This window comes from Notolepis coatsorum (genome assembly GCF_963971535.1).
Source record: "Notolepis coatsorum genome assembly, chromosome: 20".
Lineage (NCBI taxonomy): Eukaryota > Metazoa > Chordata > Actinopteri > Aulopiformes > Paralepididae > Notolepis > Notolepis coatsorum.
In genome coordinates, this window is record NC_140184.1 from 43719341 (window position 1) to 43746509 (window position 27169).

Here is a 27169-nt window from a genome sequence, read left to right on the forward strand (position 1 = left end):
CAAGCGTCACCTCTAACTAACAGAACTTGGTTATAGTCATAACCTAGCGTTAATGGAGATTTATTTTAACAACAACAAAACTATAAAAACACCTGTTTACAAACTCTCTCACAACTTGTGCAGTATACCAAGTCTCATTTATCCAGTCGTAAGCCCAGTACTTCACAAACACATGCATTTTCGCTAAAACCTTGCTAATGCAAACATTTATGGTTAACCCTTTCACTGCCACACGACAGAAGGGTAACCCTTTACTATCACACAACCGGCTGTTGTGTGGCAGTGAAAAGGTCAACCGTCTGTGTGTTGTCACAGTGAAAGGGTTAACCGTTTTGGCTGAGAGGAAGTATAGAAAGTCACGCCTCACTGCTGACATCGACATATCACAACCTCTTGTTAACATTCTCCAAAACTATTACTAATGCCAAAGCTTCTTTCTTTCACCATAGGATCGAGGCCTCTGCCAAGAATCTTCGCAAACTGCATGCTACCATGTCCTCCCTCCTCACTCCCCCCCACCCCCTCCACCCTCATCTTTCTCTGCCGAAGACTTCGCGATCTTCTTTGAGGAAAAAGTGGAGAACATCCGCAGCTCCTTCTCCCAACCCCCACCCATTCCAAATACTGAATCGAGAACCTCATCCTTCACGTCATCTTTCTCTCCCATTACAGAAGCCGAGACCCTGACACTGGTAACGTTGAACCGTCCAGCTACCCTCGCCACTCCTCCAGACCATAGCACCAGACATCCTCTCATTCCTAACTGCAACCATCAACTCCTCACTCAACTCGGGGGTGGTCCCCACCTCCCTAAAACAAGCCAGAGTCACGCCGCTCATAAAAAAACCAACACTGAACCCCACCGCCATAGGCAACTATCGTCCTGTCTCTCTTCTCTCCTTCCTTTCTAAAACACTTGAACGTGCTGTATCCAACCAACTTACTGCTTATCTCTTACAGAATGACCTCCTAGACCAGGGGTAGGCAACCCTAGGCACGCGTGCCTGCGTAGGCACGCAGGGGCATTTTCATAGGCACAGGGGGCAGCATTAAAAAATAAAAACAAAAAATAAAAAAATATAAATGTTCTTTTTTTTTTTTTTTTTGCTTTGAAATATTATAGTGAAATATTTTGCACTGTTGTCACATTTATCTTGTTGAAATCCTCCCACAGGTTATTTTTACTACCAATTTTTGTTTATCTGGCTTATTGCTGCGGATTCAAGCCAAGTTGCAATAATACAGTACAGCTCAATACACACAATTGTTAAGGGGATGCAGACCCAGAAAGACGTTTGTCTTGTCATCAAATTAATTGCCAGCGCGCGTTCGTCTACAACAACAACCAACACGTCCTATAATGATAATAAGTTGTTTGTTATTTTCTTTGAGTTTCCCTATTGAATGAATTTACTTCTTATACCATTAGGTTGCAATAAATTCACTCGAATGAAATTCGTTCGCTCATCAAATTCGTGACATTCTAAATGTGTTTTAATGTTGTTTAATTTAATGACAATACACCCGCGCGGACTCGCGTTTTTTTTAATCTTTTTTATATGGACAGGACACTGCGTTTGTTGCGTTGCTATAACTTATAACATTAAGATAAAGTGTATAAACATTGTTCTTCTCCCTGCTAAGAAAGGAGAGCGTTTGGCTGTGTGTGTTTCAACACCTCTTAAGTACCTGTTAAGCTGACAGACCCACACCGTAAATGCCCTCGCCTGTAGTTTTTCCACAGTATTGAGAGACAATACTGTCGAACTATATAACAATAATTACCTCATTTACAAGTTGTATTTAAGTTTGCAAATAAGGGCAAATAAGAGAACACATTATTGACATTTCAAAGATGTAAAAAAAAAAACAGATTTCGATTTTTTCGATTTTCTGAAGAGCAAGACAATTGTTCCTTTTCTGGCACTTGTTTCTCACCGGATCAAATCGGGTTTGGTCACGTCGAGTCACATGTGACTGGGCATGGGGGCGCGGGACTTGTTGAGGTAAGGTCCAATTTTTTTTTTTTACATATTGTGAAAGTACAGATTCATACCTTAAAAATAAGCCATCACTTGAACATTTTGGTGGGATATTTTTCAAGCTACATCCTATAAATCATGGAGATATCAGTAAACGCATTCAGAGATGAATGGTCTTCGAACTTGTGGAGAGGTTCACACCTGTGATTTAATCAACTACAACCCTACCCAGAATGCATTGTATTCCATGGCCCCCCTCTCTCTGGGGACATTAACACCTTGCATCAGGCTCTTTTGTTATGACAATGACTCTGTCTTGTGGCAAGTTGTTGTGGCAGTTGAAGTATTTGCCTTGTAAGTCTAAAAGCTAAATGACTAAATGTAAATGTATTATAAGGAAAGGTTAACCTTCTGTAGTGTGGTAGTGAAAGGGTTAACCGTCTGTAGTGTGGTAGTGAAAGGTTTGTTGGAAGCCTCACATAAGCCATGTAATGTTGGGGGTCAAGGTATTGGCTGAAGGAAAGGCTACATCAATAAGCATTTAGATGTTTAGATTTAAAGGTTAACCTTCTGTAGTGTGGCAGTGAAAGGGTTAACCTTCTGTAGCTGTGAGAGAATTGTTGAATAGATACACAAATGTTCTAGAATGTTTGATTATGACATCATACTGTGACATCACAAATGTTTTCGGGCATTCATAACATTATTTTCTATGATGAATTGAAAATGGGGGATCCTGATGTAAACAAGATGAAAGTCTTTCTCTGGTCTGCATCCCCTTAACAATTGTGTGTATTGAGCTGTACTGTATTGTACCCATTCTGCAATCTGTTAATAAAGTTTTCAACCATCATAATAATATTGTTAATAATAACAATAACAATAATGATGTAATAATGTAAAAATTATCATTAAGAATACCTGATTATGAGAAAAAAAAATTACGATGCATGGAATATTGTTGAGGCACACTAGTTACAACTATATTTCAAACAGGCACTCCATGTCAAAAAGGTTGCTGACCCCTGTCCTAGACCCTAATCAGTCTGGCTTCCGGACTGGCCACTCCACAGAAACGGCCCTCATTGCGGTCACAGAGGCACTTCACTTAGCAAAAGCGAAAGGCCTCTCCTCTGTCCTGATTCTCCTAGATCTATCTGCAGCCTTCTACACAGTCAACCATCAGATCCTCCTCGCGCTCCATCGGAGGAATGGGAGTGGCTGGCTCTGCGCTGACATGGCTGACATCATACCTCAATGACCGCTCCTACCAAGTGTCATGGAGAGGGACCCTGTCACCCACCCGCCCCCTGCGGACGGGTGTCCCCCAGGGCTCGGTCCTAGGACCCCTTCTCTTCTCCCTCTACACTAAATCACTGGGTAACATTATCACGTCTCATGGCTTCTCGTATCATTGTTATGCCGATGATACTCAACTCTTCCTCTCCTTCCCTCCCTCAGATATCCACGTCTCTGAGCGGATCTCGGCCTGTCTGTCCGACATCTCCGCCTGGATGACGACCAACCACCTCAAACTGAACCTAAGCTAAACAGAATTGCTCCACCTGCCGGCCAAATCCTCCCCCCTGACCGACCTTTCCATCACAGTCGAGAATGCAGCTGTGACCGCGTCCCCGACTGCCAAGAACCTTGATGTTGTCCTCGACGACCAGTTGAACTTCTCTGCTCACATTGCAGCGACAACCAGAACCTGCAGATTCCTCCTGAGCAACGTCAGAAGGATCCGCCCCTTCCTGACAAAAGAAGCCACCCAACTCCTCGTCCAATCAACAGTCATCTCCCGCCTCGACTACTGCAACGCACTGCTCGCTGGCCTCCCGGCCACTGCCACCAAGCCTCTTCAACTCATTCAGAACGCAGCGGCCCGCCTGATCTCAAACCTACCGAAGTCGGCCCATGTCACCTCACTTCTTAGGGACCTGCACTGGCTCCCCATTGCTGCACGAACCGCTTCAAGGCCCTCGACCTAGCATACCGTGCGGCAAAGGGAACCGCTCCCGCCTACCTCCGGTCGATGGTCTCTAACTACCAGTGATGCCAGTAACGCGTTACTAAGTAACACGTTATTGTAATCTGATTACTTTTCCCCGAAAATAGTAATCAAGTTTCAAGTTTCTTTAATAGTTGTCATACAGAAGTACAGAATACTTTTGTACAAAATGCTTCTTACTGTTGCGCTCCAGAGACTGTGCATGACAAGATAAGTATGAAATAAAAACATAGTAAAAATTAGAAGAAAAAAAAAGAGGTCACAGTGTTCAGTTTAGACATATGTACAATGTTCGTAGACGTAGTTACCATACAATATACAATACTGTGCAGTGTACTAATATACAATACTATATAGTGCAAGGCATAAATGGACGAGGTGCAGTTTAGGTACAATTCACAGTAGGTGTACGAGTTGTAGTGCAAATCCTTTATCAATAAATATAAAGTGTAAGTGTGTTTGTGTGATCTAAAGTGTGGAGAGTGGGTGCTGCAGTGTGTTGTTTGTTTGAGTGAGTGTGTGTGTGCGTGTGGGTGTGTGTGCTGTGTGCATTTGATGGTTGTTGCATAGTGATTATTGTTCGTTTAGCGATTATTGTTCGTTTAGCAGCCTGATGGCCTGGGGATAGAAGCTCCTTCTGAGTCTTTCTGTGCTCGCCATAAGACTCCGGTATCGCTTGCCTGACGGCAGCAGTTCAAAGAGGCAGTTGTTCGGGTGGCTCGAGTCCTTAATAATTCTCTTAGCCTTCCCCTTGCACCGCTTGTTGTAAATGTTCTGGAGGGTGGGAAGCCCCCCTCTAATTGTGCGTTCGGCTGAACGTGTCACTCTTTGTAGTCTGCTACGGTCTTGTGCAGTGCTATTCCCAAACCAGGAGGTGATGTTGCCGGTCAGGATGCTCTCTATTGTACATGAGTAGAAGTTCCTAAGGATCTTCTGACTGACTTGGAACTTCCTTAGGCGCCTGAGGAAGTAGAGGCGTTGTCGTGCCTTCTTCACAACACTGTCAATGTGTGTGGTCCATGTCAAGTCCTCGGATATGTGGGCTCCGAGGTACTTGAAACTGTTCACTCTCTCAACTGGTGCCCCGTCGATGCTGAGGGGGCTGTAGTCCTTGACCCCCGACCTCCTGAAGTCCACAATCATCTCTTTTGTTTTGCTGACGTTCAGGGAGAGGCAGTTCTCCTGACACCACTGTGACAGGTTCTCTACCTCTTCCAGGTAGGCCCTTTCGTCGTTGGCAGAGATCAGGCCCACCACTACTGTGTCATCAGCAAATTTGATGATGGTGTTGTTGTTCCGCTGTGCTACGCAGTCATGTGTGTACAGGGAGTAGAGGAGGGGGCTCAGAACACAGCCCTGGGGGGCCCCTATGTTGAGCGTGATGGATGAGGAGGTGCAGTTGCCGGCTCTTACCACCTGGGGTCTGCCCGTCAGGAAGTCCAGGACCCACTGGCACAGGTCATAGTTCAAGCCCAGGTCCCTGAGCTTGGCTATGAGTTTGGAGGGGACTATGGTATTGAATGCTGAGCTGTAGTCGATGAACAGCATTCTCACATAGTTCCCCTTCCTCTTGTCCAGATGTGATGCTGCTGTGTGCAGCACATGGGCTATGGCGTCCTCCGTGGACCTGTTGGGGCGATATGCAAATTGCAGAGGGTCCAGGTTGATGGGGAGGGAGGAACAGATGTAGCCCTTCACTAGCTTCTCAAAGCACTTCATGGCTATGGAGGTGAGGGCTACAGGGCGGTAGTCGTTGAGGCAAGCGGGCGTAGATTTTTTGGGTACAGGGATGATGGTGGACTTCTTCAGACAGGTGGGGATGACGGCCTGTTCCAAGGACAGGTTGAAGATGTCAGTGAATACCGGGGCCAGTTGGTCGGCACAGACTTTTAGGACGCGGCCGGGGATGCCGTCCGGTCCTGCTGCCTTCCTGATATCCACTTTTTTAAAGATCCGTCTCACCTCATGCTCTGTTACCCTGAACACTGAGTCTCCATCAGCAGACCCCCCCCCCCCCATTGCCGTGGTTTGTAGGCTGGTGTTGTTATTCACAGCCTCAAACCTCGCATAGAAGGAGTTGAGATCATTTGCTAAGGAGATGTCACTGTTCAGTTTGAGGGGGGTTCCTTTGTAGTCTGTCATTGTTCTGAGGCCCTGCCACATGCCTCTAGAGTCAGCCTGTTCAAACTGAAGTTCAACTTTATCCCTGTAACGCCGTTTTGCCTCTATTACTGCTCTCCTGACGTTGTATCTTGCCATCTTGTGTTCTTCCATGTTGCCTGTCACCAGCCCGGTGTTGTATGCTGATGTGCGCACTTTCAGAGCCTCACGGACGGATTTGTCTACCCAGGGCTTTTGATTTGGGTAGATATTAATTTTGGTGGTGGGGATTATTACTTCTACCTGAGTACAGACATAGTCAATCACCGTTTCGGTGTATTCGTTAATATTGGCTGTGTTATCACGGAGTACACTCCATTCTGTGCTTCCCAGCACTGCTTGGAGTGACTCTACTGACGTCACGGTCCAACGCTTAACCTCTCGCGAGACCACCGGCGTTCGCTTGAGACACTGTTTGTACTTAGGCAAAAGAAAAATTGCGGCGTGATCGCTTTTACCGAATGGACTAAGAGCCTGTGACTTGTACCCATTCTTAAATTGCGAGTATACATGGTCTAATATGTTCTCGCCTCTGGTGGGACAGGTCACATGCTGATAGAAATTCGGCAGCACCTTTTTAAGACGCGCGCTGTTGAAATCCCCCAAGACCAAAATGGCCGCGTCAACGTTAGCTGCCTGGAGTTTGTTTACCTCGTCGTGAAGTTTTGAAAGTGCGACCTCAGTGTTCGCGTGTGGTGGAATGTACACTCCGATGAGGATGATGGACGTTAACTCTCTTGGGAGGAAGAAGGGTCGACATTTTATCGTGATAAACTCCAGGTCTGGGGAGCAGTGGTTAGACATTTCCTTTGTGTTGCCTAAATCGCACCACTCCTTGTTTATCATGAAGGCAATGCCGCCTCCTTTCTTCTTTAGTGACTCTAATGCCGTCCGGTCTTTTCGTAGAACGAAGAAGTGGTCTGCCGGTTCTATTGCATGATTCGGGACATCTGGACTCAGCCAAGTTTCTGTGAAACAGAGGACGTTACAATCCCGAATGTCCCTCTGGAATTGGATCCTTGCTCTGATGTCGTCCAATTTGTTTCCTATCGATTGCACATTGGCCAACAATATGCTGGGCAATGTGGTTCTGTGTCGTTTGGACCTCAGTCTGTTCCGGACCCCGGCTCTCTTTCCTCGTCTTCGCGGCGGCTTTTGGACTTGTCCGTGGCCGGCATAACAAAGGATCTCGTCGGGCCATTTCTGCTGTTCAGCGATCCGATCCAGAGAGCAATCCAAACGGTAAGTTTTTCTTAATCCAATGTCAATGATTGACTGACGGTCATACACATATAATGCACCAACAGTTGGTGCAAATAAAACTCCTAATACTATAAAAATTAACAAAATAAAGCACAGTCTCGTCGGAGCGATCAGAAAGGCAGCCATCACAGCAGCGCCAGTTAGGATGTGTTAATCTTTAAAAGCCAGTAATCTGATTGCAGTTACTTGTCCAAGTGGCTGTGCGTTACTATTTCGTTACTATCTCATCATAAATTCATAATGCAGGCGGAATGCAGTATTTTATTTCGTTTTCGACAGTCAAAAATACATTTTGAGCTGTTTTTCTTATTTGGGGGTGACGTTGTGTGGCAGTGAAAGGGTTAAATACAAGAATGTGTCCCGCGGCGTGACTGGAGCCTCTGTCTGTGAGTGATTCTGCTTTGGTCCAATCACATTCCCCATCCACAGTCTGCGAATCAGAGGCAGAGTAGGGCGGGTCTTCACAGCACGTCATGTGACATATGCGCCAATCGTGTGACAGCAGGGCTCCGTCGTCCGGAGAATTCCACCCCAAAACGCTTGGCAAAATTAAAAGTGAAACTTTTGCGGTTTCTGTTCAGACTTCCATCCCAAAACGCTCGTCTAAACGTAGGCTCAGTCACTACTTCACAACATTCATATGCGGAGGAAGCAAAATACTGTCTACCGCTAAAAACAGCACATCCAATTGCATTGAAAGCATCTGGAATCACAACACTAGCCGACGCTTCGACTAGGTACAGGAGGGTTGATGGTGGCAGAGCAAAAGCTCTTATTTGCCAGATTTACAGTTAATTTACATGTTAAAGAGAGACTGATTGTATGTTTATAGAGAGACATTTATAAAAACAATTTAATAGTTACAGTTGATATAATTGAATAGTTCAGCCTGCATTTGTTAGATGTGATACACTGGTTTTATAAAACCACTGGCTGGCTGCTCTAATGCTGTGAGCATCATAGACTGTTGCTTTACCATACTTGATGGTACAGAAGCTGAAGCACTAGTTTAACAATTTACGTTATGTGCAGAGAAACAAGTTAAAAACAATTTATGCACTTTCAATAAAGCGTTTAAAAAAATGTTGGGGGAACGACGACGACTTCGTAACCTAGTTACTTTCAAAGTAACTAAGTTACTCTGATAATCAAGTAATCAGTAAAGTAACTTAGATTACTTTTTAAAGGAGTAATCAGTAATCAGATTACTTTTACAAGTAATCTGTGGCATCACTGCTAACTACACACCCTCAAGACCCCTACGCTCTGCATCTTCTGGCCGCCTCAGACCTACTCCTATCCAAGCTCCGGGAGGGTCATTAAAGAGAAGTCGCCTATTCTCAGTCCTTGCCCCACAATGGTGGAATGAACTACCCACCCCAGTTAGGACAGCCAAAACCCGTCCAATATTTCGCCGTCGACTAAAGACGCACTTCTTCAACCATTATCTGAATTTTTTATTAAATTTTTTTAAAGAAAAAATCTAACCCTAACTAACTTTACTGTCATGCACTTGTCCTAATAAACTAACATACACTGTAGCATGCAACACTTTGATGAACATTGTTACTCAGCTGATAGAGTTGTACCCTTCCTGATGACTTGTCGTACAGAACTTGTAAGTCGCTTTGGATAAAAGCGTCAGCTAAATGACTAAATGTAAATGTTAGTGTGGCAGTGAAAGGGTTAATTGCTGCCTTCGAATGACTTTTTAGCGAAGGTTTTAGCAAAAATGCATGCAATGGATTATACTGCACAAATTATTGGAGATTTTGTAAACAGATGTTTTTGTGATTCTACTTTCACCGTGGACATACGAGAAATAAGAAAAAAAAATCGTTATGAATTCAAGGCATTATAAGGTGATTATTTCATATACAAATTATCATTTTTGGGTGAAGTACTCCTTTTATGTGGAATATTGGAGGGATTTTTGACCATGTTTATCAATTCTCTAGTGGTAAAAAATGCATAGATTTTGCACAAAATCTGTGTAACAAATGGTATCGCCGCAAAAATAACTGGAACACCTTATGTGAAATAATTGAGCATTGGAGTAGCCATCATACACTTCCACCATCATGTTCTAAGCTCTTATATCTCCAATCTTCAAAGTATACTATCTAAATCTTCAAAGTTTGACCAGAAACTTGACACTCTATAATAATAATAATAATAATAATAATAATAATAATAATAATAATAATAATAATAATAATAATATCTTAGATTTATATAGCGCCTTTCAAGAGACCCAAGGCGCTTAACAGGAAGGGGCAGCTAGGGGAAGGGGATCAGGGAACAACGTAACAATAAAGTAAAAAGGAAAGAAAAAGAAAAAAGAAAAGAGGGACATTTGGTGAAGAGGTGGGTTTTGAATTGGGATTTGAAAGAGTGCAGGGATGTAGCACTACGGATGTTTGGAGGGAGTGAGTTCCAGAGGGTGGGTGCGGCAACAGAGAAGGCTCTGGGACCTACAGTCCACAGGTTGGTGGTGGGGATGGAGAGGAGACTGGAGTCAGAAGATCGGACTATGGAGCATCTACTGTTGAACTGCTATCTCCGCCTAAAGAGCCCCCCCCCCCCCCCTAAGGTGGATCTCTAAAGGTTAAACAAGGAACTGTACACACAGAGAGAAAGGGACATTTCTTCTAAGGAGTGGCCATGCTGTTAACGTGACCATTTCATAATAGCTTCTTCTATATAATTCCATGGTTTATCCTGATGATTCCAGTATTTATTTTAAAGGTAAACAAAGCAAACATCTGGAAAGCTGTCAGGGGTCATGTCATATATGTGTGCTGATTAGTAAATGTGCTAAAAGTCATATTGAATTACTTTAATGACCAACACCTTATGAGAAGAAGGCTTGACAACCCTCCCACCAAAACCACCTTTTTAGTGTATGCACAACCATGAGGAGAGAATATTCTGACTCTCTCTCTCTCTCTCTCTCTCTCTCTCTCACACAATATTGAATGGTCGGCGCGCCTCGCTTCGGAGAGCATTCTGCTGATGGAATCAAAACCCATTTCACAGATTCAAATGAGGTGCACTCAGCTGTGATTGGTATTGGAAAAGCATTTGTCGGGAACAGAGGGCTCACAGAAGGAGCCTTAAATACAAGGCAATCACGGTGTCTAACGTGGAGACAAGGCACGAGAGGTGTGCCTGGCCTGCAGAGAGGGAAAGCGGACAAGGGATTATGATGGTAATAAGCAGTAAACCAAAACAACAGTCATCCCCTGGATTCCTTAACCCCCCCCCCCTTTCCCTCTCCCCTATCTCTCTCTCTCTTCCTCCCTCTCTCTCTCCCCCCATCCCCCCTCTCTCTGCGCAGATATTGATAGGTCTTTTTTCCCACCTCAGCTGAGCAACAATTTAAAACTAATTTCTCATTATTTGTGGTGAATCCTTTACACACAATTCCTAATGTGTCAAAAAGTTGTGATGGGGTGCGGGCAGCAAAGCAGAGAGAGAGAGAGAGAGAGAGAGAGAGAGAGAGAGAGAGAGAGAGAGAGAGAGAGAGAGGAGAGAGAGAGAGAGAGGAGAGAGAGAGAGAGAGAGAGAGAGAGAGAGAGAGGAGAGAGAGAGAGAGAGAGAGAGAGGAGAGAGAGAGAGAGAGAGAGAGAGAGAGAGAGAGAGAGAGAGAGAGAGAGAGAGAGAGACCTACCAATGTCAAACTCTGCATACCCAGCTGGCCTTGTTTCATTAGAGGTGTCAGCATATCGCAGGCCTTCAACTGTGAACCTCTGCTGCTGCTTTTCTTTCTTTCTCCTTTCTTTTTGACATTTTCATACCCACTGATAATAATGTGGGCAGTGCAGACCTGACAGAGGTTTCTAATGCACATGTTCCAGAAACACCTGGCTGTATTAGACCTGAGCCGGCACACAAACCTCTAATTCTGTCCTGTCTAATGGTACCTTGTCAGGATGCTACTCTCCAAAAGTGCCTCCCCTCTGACAATTCCCTGCATCTTCAGCAGTACAAAGGAATGTGCGTGTATGTGTTTTGTGCATGTGTGTACTATGTTGTGTGTGTGTGGTTTGTGTGTGTGTGTGTGTGTGTGTGTGTGTGTGTGTGTGTGTGTGTGTGTGTGTGTGTGTGTGTGTGTGTGTGTGTGTGTGTGTGTGTGTGTGTGTGTGTGTGTGTGTGTTTGTAGTGTGTGGTGACCACACAGAGCTGTCTCTACGCCTGTATGTCACAGCCTGCTAAACACCTCTGCGGCTCTGCCCAATAGAGCCAAAACCAAATTAGTTTTTGAAAAGAAAATGCGGCTTTAACTGAGGAAACCATACCTTTATGGCAGTGTTCATCATTGTTTCCATGGACACAGTGAATAAACAAGGCTGCACAGACGCAGTTAAATAAAATTATTTCAAATAATTTTCAGTTTTTCTTTATAAAAGAGGCCAAAAAATATGGAGGAGGGAAAACAATAAGAGTATAGGCAGCACCGCTTACCGGTAGTTTACTTCCTCTTTGGGGCAGATATCGGTGGAACACAAGTGGAATGTCTTCCAACTCTCTGCATAGGAGGATGGCGTTGGACAAAAGTGAACAGTTGCCTCCATCTTAAACAGTACAGAGAGTGTATGCATGTTTGTGTGTGCGCGTGTGAATAAAGTGTGTGTTTGGGTAAGTATATGTACTGTATGTGTTTAAGTGGAGAGGGAGAGGGAGAGAGTGAAAGAGAGAGAAAGAGAGAGGGAGAGGGAGAGAGAGAGGCAGGGTGCAGAAACAGTTATTATTATGCTTGCAAGAACAGGGTGCTGGCAGCATCAGAATGAGAAGAATAGAGAGGAGAAGATTGCGACTGGAATTGTCGGCGTGTGGCAGTAGTGGGCCTCAGTCACTTTATCAGTGCCACCGCAGCGCTTTCTCCTCCCATCTATCTACCGGCAGACTATTCTTCTCCCTCGTAGAGCAGAGGGGGGGTGGGGGGGGGGGGGAGACACACACACACACACACACACACACACACACACACACACACACACACACACACACACACACACACACACACACACACACACACACACACACACACACACACACACACACACACACACAAACACACACACTCACCACGAAAAGCTCAGTGCAAATCACCACATTTTCCACCATCTCCCCCACTCACACGCTATCTCAACCCCCTTCAAGCACCTATCTTTGTCTCAACTCTTGTCTTTTCTTCTTGTCTGGACGACTCACGGGTTCCTTTTGTGTTCATCTCGATTTTAATGCCAGCACATCAAAGAAAAGGTTGTGTGAGTCCAGACCGGGTATCAGCTTGAGCGGATAATTGATTAGGCTGAAATTACCATTGGATTTTCTTTCTGCAGAGTCCATGCATGAAAATCTATTGTGCTTCAGGCCGTCTATTGGGAATTATAGAGGTATGTAATACAATGAAACTGCCCCAGTACACATAGTTAATAATCTGTTTACACTTCAACCCCCTTCCCATTGATTTCCATTTGCACCATTTGCCACCTGACAGGCGCTGAATCCCAACAGACTTGAGTTTTTATTTTTTTAGAAAGAGTCATGCAGACACAGCAAATTTGAAGCAATGTAGCAAAAATGTAGGACTGGACATTGTAGGGTATCAATCTAGTTTACTTGAACCCCAGTTAATTACAAATCCAAGTTTGTCTTGCAGTTGTTTTTATTTCTGAGAGATTAATGCTGCGGCCTCCTGTTAGAATTTGTTAGCCATGCCCAAGGTTAGTGATATCATAGGTTACTCAATGTCCTAAACCCTTCTCTCTAATGAGAGGGCTTGGTTAGTGATAACATAGAACGACATCTGCCCAGTTGTACAGCCCTGGCCTATTCCTATTTTATTTTTACTTAAAATTGTACTATATTCTATTGTGCTATATTTAATTCAGTTTATATTCCATCTAATTTTATTCAACCTCTTATTTACAGTTGTACAGCCCTGGCCTATATTTTATTTGATAATTATATTATTCTATTGTGCTTAACTTGGCTCATATTTAATACAATTTTACTCCACCTCTTTATTGTATTATCTGTCTGTTAATGTCTGTCCGCTAATGTCGCACTGATAATGTCCAAAGCAAATTCCTTGTATGTGAAAACTACTTGGCAAATAAAGAGCTTTCTGATTCTGATTCCGGGGTATGGGAAGCCTTGGTGTGTTAGCCACGGTCTTTATGAGAAGCCTTGGTGTGTTAGCCACGGTCTTTATGAGAAGCCTTGGTGTGTTAGCCACGGCCTGTTATGAGGCGGTTTGTTGCACAGCCCATTTGTATGAACAGGTTTCTCTCCAACGTGTACCCATTGCATAACCAGGGGGACAGGAAGCTATTGCAGACATTGGACAAACAATATAACAAAATAAAACAAATACAAATATTTGTTGTGTAGTGTCTGCATACTGTGTGTGTGAGCGCATGTGTCCTTGTATTCCTACCATAGTGGTGACTAAACATCCCCCACAAGTGAAAAAATAAAGATTGGCATTGTGGGGACATTGAGGACCCCACAAGGTAATGGAGCTATTTTAGAGGTTAGGGGTTATGGTTAGGTTTGAGGTTAGGTGAAAGGTGAAAGGTTGGCATGTAGTCATTATGGTTTGATTTTGACTTTATTAACCTCTTAACTCATTCCCCGCCAACAACGAGTATAGAATAGACTTTTAATTGTCATTGCACAGTATACAACAAAATTTCAGGGGAGCTCCCACAGACCGTAGTACATATATACATACATGAACACATAACACATATAACACTGTACATAACAGAATATTTTAAATAATAAAGTGCATAATGGGTGGTAATCAGAGATTATCAAGTGCAGTGGTAAGTGCATGGTGCACGTGAGGGGACAGTCAATGAGTATTTAACAGTCTAACTGCTTGGGGGAAAAAGCTGTTCTTAAATCTTGTACTCTTGGCATGTATGGACCGGTATCTCCTTCCTGAGGGAAGGAGTTGGAAGAGGTGATGTGCTGGGTGCGACTGGTCCTTGATGATACATTTGGAGCAGTGGAGGCAGCGGGAGGTGAAGACGGAGGTGATGTTTGGTAGAGGAGTCCCGACGATCCTGCCTGCCGCCTTCACCACCCTCTGTAGAGCCTCTTGCTCTGCCTTTGTGCAGCTGGAGAACCACACAGACACACCGTAGGTCAGCACACTCTCAACCGCACAATGGTAAAAGTTGACAAGGAGATTTCGTGGCAGGCCAGCCTGCGTCAGCTTCCTTAGATAGTATAGGCGTTGCTGGGCTTTCCCGATCACTGAGGCGGTGTTGGTGCTCCAAGACAGGGTCTCACTCACACTGAGACCCAGGAACATGAACTCAGTGACCCTCACCACTACCTCGTTGTTGATGAGCAGAGGGGAGTGGTCAGGCCTTGATCTTCTAAAATCCACTATGATCTCTCTTGTTTTCTTTATATTGAGCGCCAGGTTGTTATTGTCACACCAGGCTATAAGGTCCTCCACCTCCCTCCTGTAGGCAGACTCATTGTTGTTTGTTATGAGACCCACAACTGTGGTATCGTCTGCAAACTTGATGATGTAATTGGAGGGGTAGGAGGGGGAACAGTCATGTGTGAGCAGGGTGTACAGTAATGGGCTGAGTATGCAACCCTGCGGGGCGCCGGTGCTGAGAGACAGGGTGGACGAGGTGTCACACACTCCCGCTGTGCATTAGTGACTAAATGAATGTAATTTTATCCTGCCCCCTCCCTCTTGTATCTCTTCTTATGCTCCTCTGTCCCCTGTGTGCTACTGTACTTTGTGTTCCCCTATTCGTGTGTTGTCCTACTGTCCTACTCTCTGAATGTACTGTCTTGTCCTGCTGTGCCTTTTTGTATTTTTGTATTTGTGTATTTTATATTAGGACATTGATTTTAAGCTTTGACTGTACAGCACTTTGGTTGGCTCTTGTGCTTTTAAACGTGCTATATAAATAAATTACCTTACCTTACCTTACCTAGTTGCCCAGTCTGACGGCTTGTGTGCGGTTTGTGAGGAAGTCCAGCACCCAGTTACACAGTGTATTACACAGACCCAGGGTTTGGAGTTTACTGATGAGTTTACGGGGGAGTATGGTGTTGAAGGCAGAGCTATAGTCGACAAAGAGCATTCTTACGTAGGTGTTTTTCTTCTCTATGTGTTCTAGGGCGGTATGAAGCACAATGGCTATAGCATCTTCAGTTGATCTGTTCTGCCTATAAGCAAACTGGTATTGGTCAAAGGAGGCCGAAATGATGGATGTGATGTGTTTCCTGACCAGTTTCTCTAGACATTTAGCAGGGAGGGGGGTGAGTGCCACGGGTCTGTAATCATTCAGGCACGTGACAACTGACTGCTTGGGTACTGGTATAATTGTGGATGTTTTGAAGCATGCTGGGACATATGATAGTAGCAGGGAAAGATTAAATATATCTGTGAAGACCTCCGTCAGCTGGTCCGCACACTCCTTCAGTATGCGGCCCACCACTCCATCAGGTCCTGCTGCCTTCCTTGGGTTGGTATTCCGGAGGCAACACATGACTTCATGGTGGCTCAGGACAGGGGCTGTGCCGCTGGGGGGGAGGGGCTGTACTACTTGGTCCCTGTTTGCTCTGTCGAACCGGGCATAGAAATGGTTCAACTCCTCGGTTAATGTGACAGAGCTATTTATGGGTGATGTTGTCCCCTTGTAGTCAGTGATGGCTTTAATCCCCTCCCACACCCGGCGGGGGTTGGTGGAGTTGGAGAAGTTCAAGTTCAAGTTTCAAGTTTCTTTAATAGTTGTCATACAGAAGTACAGAATACTTTTATACAAAATGCTTCTTACTGTTACGCTCCAGAGACTGTGCTAGACAAGATAAGTATGAAATAAAATAGTATAGCATGTAAAATAGAAGTAAAAATAGAGGTCACAGTGTTCAGTATAGACATATGTACAATGTTCGATGCAGAATAGAAGTAACTGAGTTACCATACAATATACTATGCAATGTACTAATATACAATACTATATAGTGCAGAGCAGAAATGGGATGGGGTACAATTTAGGTACAATTTACAGTAAGGTGTACGAGTTGTAGTGCAAATCCTTTACCAATAAATATAAAGTGTAAAGTGTGTTTATGATCTAAAGTGTGGAGAGTGGGTGCTGCAGTGTGTTGTTTGTTTAAGTGAGTGTGTGCGTGTGGGTGTGTGTGCTGTGTGCATTTGATGGTTGTTGCATAGTGTTTATTGTTCGTTGAGCAGCCTGATGGCCTGGGGATAAAAGCTTCTTCTGAGTCTTTCTGTGCTCGCCTTAAGACTCCGGTATCGCTTGCCTGACCGCAGCAGTTCAAAGAGGCAGTTGTTCGGGTGGCTGGAGTCCTTGATGATTCTCTTAGCCTTCCCCCTGTACCGCTTGTTGTAAATGTTCTAGAGGGTCTCGATCCGTTCCTTGTATTTAAGTTTTGCTGCCTTGATGCCTCTCCTTAGAGCTGACCTGGCGATGCTATAGGCAGCCGCGTCCCCAGACCTGTAGGCTGCATCTCTGGCCCGGAGGAGTGACCTGACCTCCGCGGTCAGCCACGGCTTCTGGTTAGGGAATGAACAAACCCTTTTTGTGACAGTCACCATGTCCATACAGAAAACAATATAATGCATAACTGTAGTGGTGTAGTTATCTAATGCCGCTCTAGAATCTACCTGCGGTCCTCTGTCCTTGAAGGTGTCCCATTCAGTCACCTCGAAGCAGTCCTGGAGCTGGGATACAGCCCCCTCAGGCCAGACTCTGACAGTCCTGGTTGTGGGTCCGACAGATTTAATTTTCTGCCTATACAGGGGGTAAAGGAGGAGCGAGTGATGTGATCAGACCGGTCTAGGTGAGGGTCTGGTTGCGCTCTATAAGCCTTTGCAACATTGGTATAGACTTGGTCCAATGTTCTATCCCCCCTTGTCGCACAGGTAACATTACGATGGAATTTGGGGAGAACAGACTTGAGGTTAGCATGATTGAAGTCCCCGGCTGTTATAAAAACACTGTCTGGGTGGGTGCGCAGGCATTTCTGTATGCTATCTTGAAGCAGTGCTAGTGCTAACTTACTGCTAGCATCAGGTGGAATATACACAGCACATATGTAAACAACTGTATGTTCCCTAGCTAGAAAAAACGGTCTGCATTTAAGCACCATAAATTCTAGGTTAGGGCAGCAATGTCTGGTCACAATGGTCGTATCTGTGCATAGGGTGACCAGGTGTCCCCCTTTTGGTTGTACTGTCCCACCATTTGACCAAATGTCCCGCGTCCCTCATATTGAGAGGATGTCCCTCTTTTCGAAGCCAAAAAAAAACATGCGTCTAAAAGCCCCTCCCTACAGACAGTAAACGTAGCAACCCGCCTCTTGTCCACACACATTGCTCTGATTGGTTATAGTACTTTAGCGCGCTGCTTGCCTGCTTGTGACGTGACTGAGTCGTGACGCTACCTCATATCGCAGATCTGATTGGTTATAGTAATTTAGCGCACTGCTCTGCTCGTGAGAGTTGAACTTGTGATGCTACCTCATATCGCAAATCTGATTGGTCAAAAAAAACACAACAACATTACAAGCGAACTAGTTCAAGATGGAAAGCAGTAAAAAGAAACGGACCTGCAGTTACAACCAAGACTGGCAAACGACACATGACTGGGTGAGGCAGATGGCAGGCAATCCGCAGCAGGCTTTCTGTGTTTTGTGTCATAGTTCGTTTTCAATTGCGCATGGAGGAGAATACGACTTGAAGCGCCACAGTGGACGTGAGTCTCACTTGAAAGTGGTTCACCAAAAAGAAACATCCAGATCTATGGATACGTTTCTTTTTAAACCAAACAATGATAGCCAGACGGACAAGGTCACTGCAGCTGAGATAACAAGTGTCTATCACACAGTACAACACTCCCATTCATACAGGTCAGCCGACTGTGGTATGAAACTAGCTCCTGTCATTTTGCCAGACTCAGTTATTCTAATAAAAAAATTTACATTATCTATCTGTCCCACTTTGTCCCACCAAAATCTTACTGTTGTCCCACTTTTGGACTTTTTGCATCTGGTCACCCTATCTGTGCACCAGGAGTTATGTATAAACTAGAGCTGGGCCGTTAACGGCGTTAACGTGCTGCGGTAACGCTATACTAGTATCGCGCGATAATATAATTAACGCATTAATCTAATTTTTTTTTTTTTTCTTTTTTTTTATACATTTTTTTTTACCTTTATTTACTCAGGGTAGGTTCGCTGAGCACAGACGCTCTTTTTCAGGAACGCCCTGCTTCACATTCACACAGTTCCATTCACACCTGGGAGCTGCCCAGTACAACCACAGTTGACACCATTGGCCACTGAGCAACTCCACTGGAGCAGTTGATGTCACATAGTTCAAGTTTGAAATGATTCTTTCTGTTTTGCTCCTGAGAGTGTGCTAGATACTGTACTGTACTGGTAATATTATTTATTTGTGTTAACTTCTGAATAAAACAACTTATTAAACACAAGTACATCTTATTGAACATTATTTTGATATTTCATTACCAATTATCATAGCAAAACAGCTTTTTCAAACAGTCTGTAATGCATTTTGGAATCGGGAGATGGGCTCATGGTGTAATGGGCCACCTGGCCTGAGAAACATAAGGAGGAAAGAAAAAGTAAGGACTTACTTCTGGTCATTATTTGGGTAGAACACACATATTTTGAATGCCTTCTGCAGTTTTTTTTTTTTCTTTTTTGGGCCATTTTAATCTAGATTAATCTAGATTAAATCCAGGATTGCAGATAGATTAATCTAGATTAAAAAAAATTATCTATGCCCACCTCTAGTATAAACACACACAAGCCTCCGCCGATCTTCTTACCAGAAGCATCTGTCCTGTCTGCTCGGTATAAGCTACGGCCGGCTAGCGTGATAGCTGAGTCTGGTATGCTAGAGTCCATCCATGATTCTGTGAAAATCATACAGCAGCAGTCTGCTAACTTTCTCTGAGTAGTGAGTCGCAAGCGGATTTCATCCATCTTGTTCTGAATGGAGCGGGCGCTTGTTAGGAAGAGTGTCGGCAACGGTGGCTTGAATGGGTTAGCCGTTAGCCTAGCATTGATGCCAGCCCGCTTGCCTCGTTTCTGCTTCCGTTCGCAGCGTCTTCTTCTCCGCTTGTCTGTCGCGGCAGGAGCCTCGCTTGCCTCTGCCGGCTTGGCCAACTCAGGGGGGATGTATATCTCTGCTGGAAGTTGGCATGTTAGCCCCTTTCTTATGCTCAGAAGCTCGTCCCGGCTATAGGACAGGGCTGTTGCGTGATATCTGGTCAAAATACATGTGATTACAATAAAGACGATAACAAAACTACGGTTTCTGTGGGAGCTCTGTGCCGCTGCGTCCGTGCGCGCCGCCATCTCTGTGCCGTGCTCGCTACTGCCACCTGGTTGGATGCAGCCGTTATTGGCCGCCAATCGAATAACGCCAACAATGAGTATACTCGTTATTTGATCGTTATTTCTTTTATTCGCTATCTCCATTCATAAATCATCCAGAAAGGCTGTGGTACCATAGGCAATGTGTCTGAGATCGCAAAGGTCCAATACCACCGCCTGGTGGTATGCGGCCGATGTTGCACTTCCTTTGTGACTCTGTGTATGTGGCTGTGTATCATTGAAATTCCTCCGGGCGGAGTTTTCGTGTAGCCTGGACCGAGGGGTATACCCGATCGCATTGAATCGCTTTCGGGACGCCCAATTCACTATGCTGTGGGGGGTTATGCCATGACCCAAATGGACATACGATCTAGCAGATGGCAATCAAATAATTGGAATATTCTTTTTGGAATCTCATCGGCCACAGTTAAGAGCAATTTAACGTCAATTTCAGCTTGGTTGTGCATTGTTTTCATAGCCATCGCCCTGATCAGCATATGCTGTTGTACTAACGAATGGCGTTATTGACAATCAATTAATCAGAAACGACCCCCCCCCCCCTTTCATGCATGCATGATGGAACATAATATACCGATCATATGCATTTGAATGTTTTATTGTAGCGTGTATAGGGACGAAATGCCAATGGATTAAGTATAATATGCGTCACAGGCTATTACTAGCCTCCCAGGAATATATATATAATATAAACCGCTCTCAAACCATACTTATATTCACCACGGTATAAAACGAGAATGTATGGATGGAAAAAATATTCCTTTTTCACATCTTGAACGATAGATACTCTATGTCAAATGGGCCATAGTATTGCATCCATAGCTATAATATTTAAATAGTTATAGCCCTGCAAACAAGGTGAGCGACTCCCACCGTTTACAGCGGTGGCGGTAGCTACTACAGGATGAGGCTAATCCCCGGCGGTCAATGAGTTAACAGGCACCGACCCACCTCTTAGGGACGGTTTGCCCGCTGGCGCACTTGGGCAACCTCTAGCGGCTCGGGTGTGCATATTTTTTAATACAATATATAGATCAAATTAAAGCCCTATTTGTTGTCTGTCGATTTCAGCCGTCAAAATCCGTTCAGCGGTTCTCGAGTTACATGCCGATATGTGAGGTTATTTTTTCGAATACCACTCCCGACTACCAACGCTCTAGCTCCGTCAATAATTTGGCAATCTCAAAACAGGGTTGTAACCAATGAGTGTGGCTTTCCAATGGTACCCCACATGGGGATGAGCGAATCAGGGATCTAGGTGAAAAGTTACGAGCGAAAACAGGAAGAGAATTTTCTGCTGAATGCATTGAATTCAATGAGGAAATGGTTTACTGCAGACCTTTTTTTTCCCCACATTTTACCAAAATCGCTCTATATCACTCATTTCTGAAATTTGGACATGTACTACACAAGACTTTTTCAGCCATACCAATTTTTTGGGAAATATACTTTTGGATATGCAACTACTACAGAAAAACGTGAGTAACAAGTTTTTCTACAACCCAAGTTCAGACCTATGTTACTCTATTTCATTAGCACTAAAAGTGAAGTATCTTTATTGTATCAGAAAAGTCAGAATGTTATCTTTCAAAGGAGACCAGGCTCATGCATGTGCTATACGTATAAAGTATAGTATTTTGGTTTGCAAAAAAAGTATGCAGTCCTCAAGTTCAAGTAAAAAAAATTCCACTTTTGCCTGTTTCCCTAGCCATATTTTCAGAAAATCTGGATTTAGTACCACCAGGTGCCCGTTACAGAGTAGCAATATACAGAAACAATCTACGTTGTATTTTTTGGCAATAACTTTCAGGTTTGTTCGACCTGTGAGATATAATCATGATTTTTTTGTGTGTGAGCTGGGTAGTGTAGTTTTATGAAATTTCGACGTCCATTGAAAGCCCTGGGTCTCCTCTTCCTTAGGACTACAACAATTTCATTACGGTGTCATTTCCTCACGTTTTCCGGTTTCCGATGCAATGTGCAGAGATTTCTATAAACTCATATTTAGCTAATAACACTTAAAATCATTGGTAAACAAACGTAGTGCTGGAAATATACACTTTGATTGCAGTCTTGATAGGGTTAGGGTCTTTACTCTTGAAAAAGCATGAAGTGAAATAAATCTCAACCCGGTCAGGCCGATTGGGTTTAAGGGTTTAATTCATGCTTGCAGTAGAGCAGCGGTTCTCAAACTACGGGTTGCGACCCAAAGTGGGGTTGTGAGTAGGTGACAGTGGCAAGTACTGTACATTTCTTTTTATAGTCAAATTTTCAATTTTTCTGGCAACATATTTTGGCTAAATATGCCTCGTTTTATAAATGTGTATTGATAAAATGTTCTAATAAATATGCATGAGCAAGTTCAACAATGTGTGCTTTTATTTTGATATTCCTTAATTCCACATTGAAATTACGCAATACATTATGGTGTGAGGTCGCCAAAAAAATGTAATGTTTGAGAACCCCTGCAGTAGAGTATACTGAAAAACTGCACAATCTTACATCAGATAAGATCATAGAAATCAAAATTAACAAAAAAAAAGACTAAAAAGATTTTAATACTTTTTTTTACATGTAAGATTACTAAAATGCCCATTGCTAACTAAGGAATCTACCTTACCTATATTGCTACCTACTATGCTAATAGTCTATACTATGCACTCAAGACTGTAGCCCCCAAGTTCAACAGTTTGACGAACAATGTTACTTACCCTTAGCCAGGGCCGGACTGGGGAAATAATTCATACCGGGAGATATAGCGCGAAATATAGCCCCAATCAGGCCACTTTTTAAGCGGGGGGTCTGGGGGTCCCCCACCAGACTTAATTTCCTGCATTCTGGTGAATTTTAGTGCATGTGAATCACAAACTAATGAGCCAACAATTGCTTAGTACAATGTACTGTTATGGACCTCAAATAAAACTGTTGTGGCACTAGCAATGCTACTCTCTCCACCTTCAAAAAGAAAAAAGCAAGAGCACAACATATTTTTCTATTTACTATTATAATACAGTTAACCACTCTCTCCTGTAAGGGCCTTTCTTTTTCTTTGTTTTATCCCTCTCTCCTCCACCCTTTCTCTTTCTTCCACTGTCCATCTTGACATCAACGTTAATTGACTTTCGCTCTCTGATCTCTCCTGAGTCCCCCACTACCTGGCGCATTGCCTGGCTGTTATTCTGCATCTGAGTGCCGTCTGCCATTCCATTCGTCGCCTCCGCTGTCAATCAGTTGTATCGCCTGGTCCCGCCTCCACCAATCACAAGTGGCAGCACGGCTCCATTGTGTGTGTGTGATCCGTGTGAGGGAGAGAGTCAGATAGTTCTCCAACTCTGTCGCAGACAGTGAAATCCTGGTTGTTCCCCATAGATGGGAGGCCGAAGGTCTCTAGAGGCTTCCGTTAATGAAATGATTGATCTGGTTAAACAGACTATATGTTATTGTAATATGAACTACATAATATACTATAATAACACATTTCCGTTTGTTGGCAACGGTTGTTGGGTCATATCTTTATGAAATTAATGTGTTGATAAGATAAAAACTACCTACGTTTGTGAAAAGGGGCGTTGCTGCGGAACCAATCAAAACGCGTTACAACGTCAGGTGACTTGATTTCTCCCAATGACATTCTTCAAGCCCTGGAACCAGGAAGTAAATATTGCTACTCGTCTGTTCACAATACTGGATAGCTCTGCATTCGGTAAGCTCTCAATTCATTACTATTACTATTGAAATGCATTTTTACTTAACTTTACAGCATTATTCAAACGTGATAGGAAGTTATGAGTCATCAGCAGTTTATATGTTGTCCGTTTTGACGTCCGATTACACATTGGAAAATATTGTAGCCAGCTCACAAAGACTAACGTTACTAACGTTAGCATTTTAACTTTCTCAGATAGCAATCTAACATTACGATAGTGTAAATCAAACAACTCTAACCCAATACTAATAATAGTAACTTGTTTCACATTCTTGCTGTGTGTTACACTATGGTAATAGCGGTATTTGTTGTTGCCTGTGACGTTAAAAATGTGACGTTGTCACAACCGTTACATGTACAAAATATACTGTCTCATAAATATACTCTTCCAATATATAAATATACATATAAATATATTGTTTTAGATGCTGTTGTCACTATGAATTACAAATGGGGGGCCCTGATGTAAACAAGACAAACGTCTTTCTCTGGTCTGCATCCCCTTAACAATTGTGTGTATTGAGCTGTACTGTACTGTACCCATTCTGCAATCTGTTAATAACGTTTTCAATCAATCAATCAATCAACATTTATAACACAATAACAAGTGTGAAAATAACATGTTATTTATTTTAACAGTAACATGTATTACAAAAACATATTCCCTGTTGTCCCAAATTACTGCTCCTTAATGATGATGATTCTTTAGCTTGGCAGGAAGTACTGCTGAGAAAAAAAATTGGCACTTTGATGGCAAGCTCCACATTCTCTGCCCCTACATGTATCTGACCATTCCTTCATATCCTTCTCACTAACTCTCATGCTTAACCGAAAAGTCTTCACCCCAACTCAAACCGTCTCACTCAGACGCAACCTGCCCTCCCTATCCCCCTCCACCCTCTCCTCTGACATAATATCCGCTCTACCTTTGAGTGACACCTTCTCTGCTCTCCCCACAGAGATGGCAACCTCCACCCTCCTCTCAGCCCTTGCAACCTCCTTCGACAAGCTCTGTCCCCTCGTTGAGAAACCTGCCCGCCGCTCCCCACCCAGTCCATGGCTGACGGATGCAGTGAGAGAACAAAGACAGGTCCTGAGAGCGGCTGAGAGGAAGTATAGAAAGTCACGCCTCACTGCTGACATCGACACATATCACAACCTCTTGTTAACATTCTCCAAAATCATTACTAATGCCAAAGCTTCTTTCTTTCACCATAGGATCGAGGCCTCTGCCAAGAATCTTCGCAAACTGCATGCTACCATGTCCTCCCTCCTCACTCCCCCCCACCTCCTCCTCCCTCATCTTTTTCTGCCGAAGACTTTGCGATCTTCTTTGAGGAAAAAGTGGAGAACATCCGCAGCTCCTTCTCCCAACCCCCACCCATTCCAAACGCTGAATCGAGAACCTCATCCTTCACTCTGTCATCTTTCTCTCCCATTACAGAAGCCGAGACCCTGACACTGGTAACGTCGAACCGTCCGACTACATGCCAGCTGGACCAGCTACCCTCCCCACTCCTCCAGACCATAGCACCGGACATCCTCCCATTCCTAACTGCAACCATCAACTCCTCACTCAACTCGGGGGTGGTCCCCACCTCCCTAAAACAAGCCAGAGTCACGCCCCTCATAAAAAAACCAACCCTGAACACCACCGTCATAGCCAACTATCGTCCTGTCTCTCTTCTCTCCTTCCTTTCTAAAACACTTGAACGTGCTGTATCCAACCAACTTACTGCTTATCTCTTACAGAATGACCTCCTAGACCCCAATCAGTCTGGCTTCCGGACTGGCCACTCCACAGAAACGGCCCTCATTGCGGTCACAGAGGCACTTCACTTAGCAAAAGCGAAAGGCCTCTCCTCTGTCCTGATTCTCCTAGACCTATCTGCAGCCTTCGACACAGTCAACCATCAGATCCTCCTCGCGGCCCTCGCAGGAATGGGAGTGGCTGGATCTGCGCTGACATGGCTGACATCATACCTCAATGACCGCTCCTACCAAGTGTCATGGAGAGGGACTCTGTCGGCCACCCGCCCCCTCCGGACGGGTGTCCCCCAGGGCTCGGTCCTAGGACCCCTTCTCTTCTCCCTCTACACTAAATCACTGGGTAACATTATCACGTCTCATGGCTTCTCATATCATTGTTATGCCGATGATACTCAACTCTTCCTCTCCTTCCCTCCCTCAGATATCCACGTCTCTGAGCGGATCTCGGCCTGTCTGTCCGACATCTCCGCCTGGATGACGACCAACCACCTCAAACTGAACCTAAGCAAAACAGAATTGCTCCACCTGCCGGCCAAATCCTCCCCCCTGACCGACCTCTCCATCACAGTCGAGAATGCAGCTGTGACCGCGTCGCCGACCGCCAAGAACCTTGGTGTTGTCCTCGACGACCAGCTGAACTTCTCTGCTCACATCGCAGCGACAACCAGAACCTGCAGATTCCTCCTGAGCAACGTCAGAAGGATACGCCCCTTCCTGACAAAAGAAGCCACCCAACTCCTCGTCCAATCAACAGTCATCTCCCGCCTCGACTACTGCAACGCACTGCTAGCTGGCCTCCCGGCCACTGCCACCAAGCCTCTTCAACTCATTCAAAACGCAGCGGCCCGCCTGATCTCAAACCTACCGAAGTCGGCCCATGTCACCCCACTTCTTAGGGACCTGCACTGGCTCCCCATTGCTGCACGTATCCGCTTCAAGGCCCTCGACCTAGCATACCGTGCGGCAAAGGGAACCGCTCCCGCCTACCTCCGGTCAATGGTCTCTAACTACACACCCTCAAGACCCCTACGCTCTGCATCTTCTGGCCGCCTCAGATCTACTCCTATCCAAGCTCCCGGAGGGTCATCAAAGAGAAGCCGCCTATTCTCAGTCCTTGCCCCACAATGGTGGAATGAACTACCCATCCCAGTTAGGACAGCCGAATCCCGTCCAATCTTTCGCCGTCGACTAAAGACTCACTTCTTCAACCATTATCTGAAATGATAAAAAAAAAAAAAAATAAATCTAACCCCGACTAACCTTAATGTCATGCACTTGTCCTAATAAACTAACCTACACTGTAACACGCAACACTTTGATGAACATTGTTACTCAGCTGATAGAGTTATACCCTTCTTGCTGTCTTGTCGCACAGAACTTGTAAGTCGCTTTGGATAAAAGCGTCAGCTAAATGACTAAATGTAAATGTAAATGTAATCACTGGAAACAGTTATTAGCTGATGTTGTAACAATGGAGCTTTCTACAGCTAGATTAAATGGTGCAAACTATCAAACAATAGATAGCTGGAACCAACAATGTGCATTGTATGCCTGTACCTGTGCCTTCCAAAAAAGAAATAAAATATATGAAAAAAATAAGATACAGTGTTCTGACAGTCCAAACACAGACACATGTCTGTACATGGTAGGTTGTTTGATTTGCATGTGCATCGCCCCTTCATGCATTGTGTTTTTTTTGCAGGAGCAGTATACAAGTTCCAGGATTGCGACTGGGGCTCGAAGAAATCTCTGGACTGCTGATCACCACATGGGAACTGTATTGAGAGGCATGAGCACAGTGAAGCAATAGTCGGGTGTCTGCTTCCTCCTGTATTGAGAACA